Genomic DNA, 9,627 nt, shown 5'->3' on the forward strand with positions numbered 1-9,627 from the left:
ACACATATATAATTAAAACAAATATTATTGATTTGTGTCCCTGAATTTTTTGGTGGGAAAATTCAAATATAAAACTGCAATTTTTTTGTCATAAATTCCAAAGTTGTTGATATCAAAACAGATGCAGAACTAGGAAACAGCATTGGTTCAAATGCAAATTGCAAGAGCACCAGAGACCAAAAAGACACACAAATGGAACCAATATAGGAAGAGGCCAACCCCCTCAAACATACCCGCGATACAAAGAAGCACAGAACTACACAGCAGTGAGGAGAGCGGCAGAAAGAAATTGAGAAAGGGAGAGGGGAATTTTTTTTTTTTTTCCTCAGACTTGTGGGGTGGGTGACCAGGTTCCAGGGACAAACCGTCTTGGAAAATTGGGCTACATAGCTTCGGCTGTGGTGGGCCCAGACCAAGCTTTCTCATACTATCTCAACTGACCTTTTGTTTCTTTGGCAGGATTGAGCTCCAAGCTCCAGGTGGTGAATACCTCATTGCCTAATGTGGCTTTATCTTGCGTTGTGTGACTACTACACAGTTTACCACTTTCCCCGCTCCTTCCTGGGAGTTACTGGCGCCATCAGTGCACTCGCTCACATTTGCTTCCTTCTACCTCTGTTAGGTTCTGGGATTTGTTTGGCCCTGCTGTGTGGCCCAAGTATTTTGAGCTTTGTCACAATGAACATTTCCATCCTGATTTGCACATCCTCAAGAATTTGGTTGACTCTGGATTCCCAAGTTACTTTTAACTCCACCTGGACTGACACTCTTGTAGTTGCAGCCCTTTCTCAGGAGGCAGCTGCCCACCTAACTACTTTGTCCTCCATTGGTGAGGCCCTGGTTAAAGTGCTTAAAAATACCATGTTGAATGCCAACACTGGCAGTTATGCTCCTGCACCATACTGCAAATGCAAATACAGTGGTACCTCGGAATGCGAGTGTCCCTGTATGCGAGTTTTTCGGAAGACGAGCAGGATTTACTCCAAAAATATGTCTCGGAAGGCGAGGGTTACCTCGGGACGCGAGTTTGTTGATACGTGTACAGGCCGACTGGTGCGTGGTGGCATGGCGATCGCGCCTCAGTTTACCTGTGTCTCGTGTCCAGTGACTATCCCACCTGAATTCTTCACAAGGATTTACAGTTTTTTATCGTTTTTTTGGCCATTTGAGCATAAAAGTTGTCATTATATATCTTGCCATGGGTCTCAAGAAAGCCATTGGTAAGGTTTAACCTAAGAAAATAGCTGTGAGTAGAGGCAGTAGAGGATGTCCCTTCTTGATTAAGAAAATGTGTGAAGTATGGGAAGAACTGCAAAGTTTTGTTGAAAAAACTCACCCAGATAAAGCTGTAGCAGGCCATTGCATTGACCTTTTAAATGATAATGTGATGTCTTACTACAGACAAGTGTTAAAATGTAGGGAAAAACAAGTGTCATTAGATAAATTCTTAGTAAAACAAGCAAGTCCTAGTGGTATGCAGGCAAAATGTGCCAGTGTGTGCATACCAGTGAAGTCCTCACTGCCTGATGTGATAATGGAAGGGGACTTCCCTTCCAAACAGTAACTCCTCTCTTCCTCCCACCTCCTCACCATCTTCCATACGCCTACAGCATTCAACAGCAAGGTAAGTAATAACTTGAACATAGTTTTGTAGGTTTATTTAGATGAATTAGGTATAAAAATTTAGTTTGATGTGGGGTTTTTGGGGTAGTCAGGAACGGATTAATTCATTTCCCTTTATTTCTTATGGGGAAATTAGCTTCGGAATACGAGGCGTCTCCAGGAACCAATTAAACTCTTAAACTGAGGTATGCCTGTAGAGACCTCGAAGACTATCATGAGGATATTAAATATATCCTTGAGGCCCGGGGATTTTCTCTCCTGCAGTCTGACAACTTCACTTGTACCCCCTTGTGGTAATTTCCATCTCCCCCTATGAGTTAAGACTCAAAGGGGTCTTAACTTAAAAGTGTAAACTCAAAGGGGTTTTGAGTTTACACTTTTAAAGTGTAAGTTTTCAATAGACCATGACATGGTAAAAGGACTGCAACCTCGAGTTCTTCTGTACATGTGGTTTCCTGTCGTGGGCTGGTTGTCTGGGGCATGTGCATGGGAATACGCACAACATAGGTTCAAATCCTCATCGCGGATCCTACGGATTTTCTCATTGATACATCACGTTAATGTGATTACTCTGTGTATTAAAAAGGGAGCATCAGAGGTAGAACATTCCTAGATGACAGAGCCAGATTGCAGTGGGGAGGGGATTGTGTGAAAATCCTGGTCCGGCTTCAGTGGAAGCCTCGGGAAACCCTGTGTGTGTTCAGTAGAATTCCAGGCTGCAATTCTTGTGCCATGTCGTGGCCTGGTTGTGTGTGTGTTTGTGTTGGGGGGGGGGTAGGGGGGAGGAAATACCCACTGCATAGGGTCGAATCCTCATCACAGCTGAGGATTTTCTCAAAGCAAATATAGTGTGTGCTTGAAACATGATAGGATGGATTACAAGAATCTTCAAATCCAGGGATCCCATCACAATGTTCATACTGTTCAAATCACTTGTGCTGTCCTGCCTTGAGTACTGCTCCATACACACTTCTCATTTCAGAGTAGGAGATTGCTGAATTAGAGGGAATACAGAGAACACACATGGCATGCATAGACACGATAAAGCACCTAAACTATTGGGATCGTCTCGAGGCTCTCAAAATGTACTCTTTCGAAAAGAGATGAGAGGTACCAAATAATGTACATGGAAGATACTGAAAGGCCAGGTCCCAAATTTGCACAGTAAAATAACAACATACTGGAGTGACAGATATGGAAGGAAATTCAAAATATTTAGTTTAGAGTAGAGGCACAATCGGCAGTCAGAGAAGACTATGAGCACCAGACGTCCACGATTGTTCAATGTCCTCCTAACAAGTATAAGAAATATTCTAGAAAAACTCAACAATTTTCTGCAATAAGTGCCAGACCAACCGGGTGGATATGAGAGCCTGCAGGCCACTCCAAACAGCCTGTTGGACCAGGCTCTCACTAGTCAAGCCAGGCTTGGGGAGTAGAACTGCCAGAACCTCATCCAGGTACAAAATAGTCAACTTGTTCTCTTTAACACCAACATAATTTGTTCAGCTTCAGGCATCATACTAAGTTTTTTTTTTATTTTAGTAAATACAAAGTACAGTACTGATTGGGGTTCATAGCTTAGTGAGGGTTTTAGGTTGCCAAGTATTCTTTATTGTGTTTGTATTTTCAATTTGCAATTTACCCAGAGTTCATTAGCATATAGTATATACAAAGAGGTGAAATAAAATTTTGCTAAGATGAACAGGTTATTATTTGAATCCAATACATTAATCATTATTTAAATTTGAAAAATGACAAGGATGTAGACATAACCTAATATCCAAGCACAAAATATCACAGATGGGATCAAACCTTCAATGGTAACAGAAGACACTAGTTTTTCCACAGGTACTTTTCAGTAATTTGAGCAATTACAATACACTGAAATTAATCACAACACATTTGAGGTAGTACATGCAATATAACTCATAAATGTTACATGATAGTATTCACAAAAGCAACAGTATAATTAATTTCCAACTTTATAATTTAACTTGCTAATTGAAGGGTAATAATGCTTTTCAGCTTTTATCTTGTAAAGCCAGTCCCTGCAGTTGACACCATGCTTTCCTATAAGAGACCTCTATTAAGCTTGTTCTACTTGGATATTATGATGTATAACAAAATTTGTTAAACCTAGGCCATAAATATTGTAATATACTGTACTTGTGTTTTTTCTGTAGGGAGCCCCGTTGGCTCCCTGAAGCTATCCTACTGATATAGTGCTATATTAGTTGGGGTCATCAGTCACAGAATTCTTGTTGCCTACCGGGAACCAGAGCCAAAACTTCGCCCCCCCCCTCAGAGAGGCGCAGAGAGCAATGGCCTATAAGCACATTACATTTAAAGTACAGTAGGTCATATTTTCCCATCTACCAGGAAAGGCACCCAGAAAAGATAGGCAAAATAATACAGACCACCGTCTGGTTGAAAATTGCAAGCTATGTCCTCAAAAAGAGCAAAAGAACTCCCCCAAGTCATCTAACTAGTCCCCCGCTTATTAGCGCTACCTCACCCCAACTGGTGGGGAAAAGGGAGCCGGCCCCGGTGAGCCGCAACCCACCACTTTACTTCTTGACTGATGGTGCTGGGGGTCAGACGTCGACTCTGCCCACAATTTCTTTTCTGGAATTTTACCTTAATGGCTGTTCCTATGCTTGTTGTGCGCCAGCCTGGAGTTCTACAGGGTACCGGGGCTACATGCTTCTAGGGTTCCCTTTCCTAGGTGCTCCATGAGTACTGCCCCTTGCATCTCAGGATTATCTTCCCTGGGACGTTCAGGGAACACTCCTCGTTATAGGGCTTACTCGCTTGTAGTCGAGTCTTGTGGTTTTCCAAGACTCCAGGTGTTTATTTGCTGGGGGGAGCACTGCAGCTGGCACAGCTTGCATTACTATCACGCTGCAGTTGATGTTTCTCACTGGCTTCTAGTGTGCTTGTGTGTTTTTGTGGATTTGTTTTCATTTTTGCATTTTAACCTGTTGTGGCAGTGGAGGTCTACCTAGCTCCTAATTAGGCTTAGCCCAGGTTGTGGTGGTGATCCTCCTCTGTTGCTCTCGAGGTTTCACGATTGCTATTTGCAGTTAGTTTGCTTGCTTTAGATAGGGTTTACTGGCTTAGCTGGCTCCAGTGCCTGAGCTTCACATAGGGCTCATTCACTCTACGGTCCCTGGAAAACCCCTGTGGGCTCGGCTGTACCATGGTACTTCTTCTGATTTCGCTCTCTCCTTCGGAAAATTTGAGGGTTGTTCGTCGCCCCTGCCTCAGGGAGATGATCATCTATCCTACTTCCTTTATGCTGCCTGGGGGTCGGGGACACCTGTGAACTGGGGTCTGGCAGGACTTGTTCCCTGCTTGTAGTCCTATTACTCAATCCTTCTTAAGTGATATTTGGGATCAGGTAGGAGCCACATTGTATGATCGATTCTCCTTATTGCAATGGGCCAGGTTGGTTGTTCGGTTGGAGGCCCGGAGCTGCTCCACTTGGATTTTGGGGACTCGGTTTGTAGGCATTGGTTGTTTTGGCCTTGGTTCAGTCTGTGCCTAATCTTCCTTGCCAGGTGGGCATGATTTGCTCTGCTCCTCCTCCCTTGCTTCCGGTTCCTGAACATTTGAGGGTTTCAGAGTCGGGGCTGGGTTTCGCTTGGGGTGAGGCTCGGGTGGGTTTGGAGGCTGCCCCTTCCGATGTGGGCACGGAGGTGGTTAGGTCCCAGTTTCCCACCGAAGCTTTGGAGTCGCACCAGCAGACTCCCTTCTTTGAATCCTTTCCCGTGGACTCCACCTTTTCTTCTGAGGCGGTGGGCGCGGATGTGGGCTCTGCCCCGGAGCCTTTGTTGGTGGTTTCTGGGGCTCGTGGGGGGAAGAGTCCACTTGGGTTCCTTTTGACCCTGCTTGGGCCCCCTCTGCTCAGGTGCTTCTTCTGCAGGAGCAGGGGTTTTTGAACCCCTGCTCAAATGTCTGGGATGCTCCCGGACGCAGGTTCGAATCCTCGTCACAGCCCTTGTGGATTTGTTCATTGGATACATCACGTTAGTGTGATTTCTGTGTGTAATGATGTAAAGGCGAAGAGGGAGAACAGCCTATTGACCTAGCTCGAGTGCAGGGGGAGTTGTGTAAAATCCTGGTTTGTGCCTCAGAGAGGCTGCGGGATCCAGTAAGTTCAGTAGAACTTCGGTTTAAACTCTTTTACCCTGTCGTAGCTCAGTCGATTAAGGCAGTGTCTGGGATGCTACCGGACGCAGGTTCATATCCTCGTCACGGTCCTTGTGGATTTGTTCACTGGATACATCACGTTAGTGTGATTTCTGTGTGTAAATCTCACAATTCTTTGGAATGACATGCTAAAAAGAACGAACAAAACAAGGTCCTGCAATAAAAAAATGTGAACATCCTTGTTGCCACAAATTTTCTTGAGTATGGAAACCTATTTTCTGTTAACTAGAGACAAATTTAGTGAATATGAATTGAAAGCAGGAGTGTGTCCAGATACAAATTACAGTGATGGGAAAAACGGGAATGAAAACAAAGTGTGCGTCTTCGGAGATATGATGGATCAGCAGTAGTAGTACTTCTCATTAAAACCGAAAAATTCAAGGTGGAATCTTTCCTCCCTATTCCGGACACACTAATCTTTGAACTGACAAAACGTGCAGGGGCTTATTCATAAATTGGAAATCTGATTTCTTTCTTCAGTGAATTGAAAACCATTGCTTCTGATGCATTAAAGAAAAAGTGTGAACATCTGGCTAATATGTATCACAAAGACCTGAATTATGATGACCTTTTAAGTGACTAAGTATCTCAAGCACTACATGGCTCTTGATGAAAATTGTATGAGACTCCCTGAACTGTAAAGAAAAATAATTTCAGACAATTTAAAATCTGTATTCCTGAATGTTGAAATTGCACAAGTGTGTTCATGTGCATGATGGTGACCAACTGTACAGGAGTGTTCTTTTTCAAGACTAAAATTTATAACAAATCAGCTTCATAACACAAAGGGTCAACATCGTTTGAACTGGCTTTCACTCGTGTGCATGGAAAATGACAACCTGAAGACCAATGACATCTAGCCAATAATAAAGCAATTCTCTGAAAAGAAATGCCACAAATGCTTATACAGTGGTACCTCGGAATGCGAGTGTCCCTGTATGCGAGTTTTTCGGAGGACGAGCAGGATTTACTCCAAAAATATGTCTCGGAAGGCGAGGGTTACCTCGGGACGCGAGTTTGTTGATACGTGTACAGGCCGACTGGCGCGTGGTGGCATGGCGATCGCGCCTCAGTTTACCAGTGTCTCGTGTCCAGTGACTATCCCACCTGAATTCTTCACAAGGATTTACAGTTTTTTATCGGTTTTTTGGCCATTTGAGCATAAAAGTTGTCATTATATATCTTGCCATGGGTCTCAAGAAAGCCATTGGTAAGGTTCAACCTAAGAAAATAGCTGTGAGTAGAGGCAGTAGAGGATGTCCCTTCTTGATTAAGAAAATGTGTTAAGTATGGGAAGAACTGCAAAGTTTTGTTGAAAAAACTCACCCAGATAAAGCTGTAGCAGGCCGTTGCATTGACCTTTTAAATGATAATGTGATGTCTTACTACAGACAAGTGTTAAAATGTAGGGAAAAACAAGTGTCATTAGATAAATTCTTAGTAAAACAAGCAAGTCCTAGTGGTATGCAGGCAAAATGTGCCAGTGTGTGCATACCAGTGAAGTCCTCACTGCCTGATGTGATAATGGAAGGGGACTTCCCTTCCAAACAGTAACTCCTCTCTTCCTCCCACCTCCTCACCTTCTTCCATACGCCTACAGCATTCAACAGCAAGGTAAGTAATAACTTGAACATAGTCTTGTAGGTTTATTTAGATGAATTTGGTATAAAAATTTAGTTTGATGTGGGGTTTTTGGGGTAGTCAGGAACGGATTAATTCATTTCCCTTTATTTCTTATGGGGAAATTAGCTTCGGAATGCGAGGCGTCTCCAGGAACCAATTAAACTCTTAAACTGAGGTATGCCTGTAATAATAATAAGTTCGTAATAATTTCATACTGTGCCATCTAATCTGTGTAGCTTAGTGAGTATTGTATTTTTCAAGCCTTGCGTATTGTTCAAATGTTTATCGTGTTGATTAGATGCTGCTCAACAGCATGTTTTTAATGTTTTAACACCAGTTTTGTTGAAGTACCAATAAAATAAATATATGTTTAGTACTGTATAATGGGCCATTTACTTTATATGCCTGTGAGTGGTTGTTGTAGGGGCCCCAGCACGCTGGTGGCTGAGTGGACAACGCTTGGGACTCGTAATCCTATGGCTCGGGAATCGATCCCCGGCAATGGCGGAAACAAACGGGCAGAGTTTCTTTCACTCTGATGCCCTTGTTACTTAGCAGTAAATAGGTGCCTGGGAGTTAGACAGCTTTTATGGGCTGCTTCCTGAGGAGGGGGGGGGGGGTGGAAATAAAAGTTGACAGTTGAGAGGTGGGCCGTAAGAGCCAGAGCTCAAGCACAACTAGGTGAATATACACTGGTTTGCCCAGGAAGCCCTTAATGCTGTTAAGACAACCCTGATTATGTCTGCTAATTCAATTTAGTTCAGTAGAACAAATTATAAAACCCCTCAATTAGTATGAGTAGTTTGTTAGAAAATCTGTATACAGTTCACTTTGCTTAAATAAACAATGAATAATAAGTTATTACTAAATATAATACGCTTAATTAATATCAGAATAAAATAATCCCACGAGTAAATTTCCCACACTTGTTCTCTGTTTCTTTAAGAGGCCAGATTTTGGCTCTGATCCCCAGTAGATCAAGCAGAACTCCTACATCTCATGTGACCCATTTGCAAGGAGAAATCTTAGCAAGATCGCTTTGGGAAGCCACTGGGGGGACTCCCAGAAAATGTATTACCTGTAATTAAAACCAGAAAAATAAGTCCAATTATGATGTTTTATAGGGGATTCATACATTTGCCTTTCTTTCAGAGATATTAATAGTAAACAAAGGAATACATTACAAAATTATTAAATATATTTTAAAATATCAAATTTACCTGTTGTTGATTTTAAAAATAATCCCGAAGCCTAGCCTGTGGCCAGCCTTCCGTGATGATTGTCTTGTCTGTGAGCCTGAAAGCACACATACCAATCACAGCCAGGCTGATATGGTAATTCCAACATAAATTTGTCCATGCCTCTCTTGAATTATTGGTAATACTTTACAACAGTTCTTGCTCCTCCTCTTAACCACTGGACTGCGCCAACCGAGAAAACTCGGTCGGTGGGAAACTGCACCAATCGAGAAAGCTCTTTTTGATTTTTCATACCCATTCAAAATGTGTGCATGCTTGGTTGTGAATGAAATGAACTCTTAGGACCTCCTGTGAGAGGCAGCCATCTTGGAAAAAATTCCCAGAATCCCCTAGGGCTGCTGGCTGGGTTATTACTGAATGAGCAACCATGGGTGGCGCACGCGTCTCTGGCTTCCAAACACCTGTCCGACATGGTGTTGAAAGATCGCACTCTGTCCGTGAAATTCAAACCTTATTGTTTGAAGAACATAAGGGTCATGATATTGGTACAGCTAGACACAATAAGGACCTAACACAAATGTCAGATGCAAGTGATACATCACCTATGAGGATGATGTATCTGGGGGCTGGGGCCTCGTAGCCTGGTGGATAGCGCGCAGGACTCGTAATTCTGTGGCGCGGGTTCGATTCCCACACGAGGCAGAAACAAATGGGCAAAGTTTCTTTCACCCTGAATGCCCCTGTTACCTAGCAGTAAATAGGTACCTGGGTGTTAAGTCAGCTGTCACGGGCTGCTTCCTGGGGGTGGAGGCCTGGTCGAGGACCGGGCCGCGGGGACACTAAAGCCCCGAAATCATCTCAAGATAACCTCAAGATCTCAAGAAGATGATACAACGAGCATATCCAGTTGTAGCTCTGAGCGCCACCCTTGGCCCACCTATGCCATCTTCAATTGATATAGATGATA

The sequence above is a fragment of the Procambarus clarkii genome, chromosome 32, assembly GCF_040958095.1.
Source record: "Procambarus clarkii isolate CNS0578487 chromosome 32, FALCON_Pclarkii_2.0, whole genome shotgun sequence".
NCBI lineage: Eukaryota > Metazoa > Arthropoda > Malacostraca > Decapoda > Cambaridae > Procambarus > Procambarus clarkii.